Source organism: Apaloderma vittatum, unplaced genomic scaffold (assembly GCF_000703405.1).
Source record: "Apaloderma vittatum isolate BGI_N311 unplaced genomic scaffold, ASM70340v1 scaffold26646, whole genome shotgun sequence".
Lineage (NCBI taxonomy): Eukaryota > Metazoa > Chordata > Aves > Trogoniformes > Trogonidae > Apaloderma > Apaloderma vittatum.
Window position 1 is genome coordinate 465 of NW_009723723.1, and position 1,240 is coordinate 1,704.

Here is a 1,240-nt window from a genome sequence, read left to right on the forward strand (position 1 = left end):
CGTCATCATTTGGGTTTAAAGACAACTTTTTCCGGTAACGGCAAACTCTGAGCAGCGCCGCCTCTGGGTCATCGCTTCTTCCCCAAATTCACATTTTTCTTTCCTACTGGGCGATAAAACCTGGAAATAACCACCCGGCAGCTCCCGGGTAGGTTCTGCGGGCATGGGTTTGCCTGCGCGTTGCGTCAGAGCCGCAGTTTGCTCCCAAAATCTCATAGCTGAGATTGTTTTGAGCGTACAAATTTGTTGGGAGCTTTCGTTTCGAGGAAGGGGCTTTGACAAACTGGCCCGGCCATTGGAATGACTTCGGTGTTGCCTCACAAGTGCCGTCCAGCTCCACCGCGAGCTTCGAAGGCACCTAAATTTGAAATTTTAAAGCACTTTGGGCATATTTTCACCCACATGTGATTAAAAGAAGGTTTTGCCTCCTGGGCAAGAAGTTCCTGGGATTTGCGTTGCCCTCCTTAAGAGGACGAGGTGCCGAGAAAGTAAAACTGGGGCCGTCCTGCGGGTATGGGTGGGGACACCTCAGTGACACGGCGCGAGCGATGGTATTTTCTTGGGATCACTTCTGCGGTGTTTTTTCTCATTAAAACCGCGTGTCGACGCGTTATTTTGATGCTGCGGGGGGGGTTCTTTCAAGCCCGCGTTGAAAACTTGGGTGAAACTTTCATTGAGAGGAAATAAATCCGCCAAGGCTGAGCTGTTAAGCACGTTCAGTTATCACCTTCGGTTTCTTCCCGGGAGCTCGTGGCCACGTTAATTATCCCCGGCATCTCGGTCGCCTCGGACCTCGGTGCCGCAGTATCGCAGAGGTCTGAAGGCTGATTTCATTTTCCCTCTCCCCCCGTTTTTCCCCTCGCCAGGCAAGGACAATAGGCTGCGCGGGGCTGTCTCCTCAGCTGCCTTTGTTCTCAGGCTGTTCGTCTCGGGGTCGATAGCATCAAACAGCTCCGGAGCCTGACGACGCGGTTGATGCCGCTTGCAGCTGCGAGGAAGGCGGCCCGTCGACGTCGGCGCTTTTTTGCTAAAAGCGCGCGTCCTGACACCGTCGGCCGGCAGTTCCGCACCGTAGCACCTGTATTCGGGTGGGCCGGTCTGTATTTATCCAAACCCCTCCTTGAAACCTAAGGATTTAAATATCCTGTCTAAATTATGGAAGCAAAATCTTGGAGGTGACTGGGTACTTCTTTCTGCTGCCTTCCTCTGGAAGTTGGCACCGAAGCGCCGGCTGCCCGCG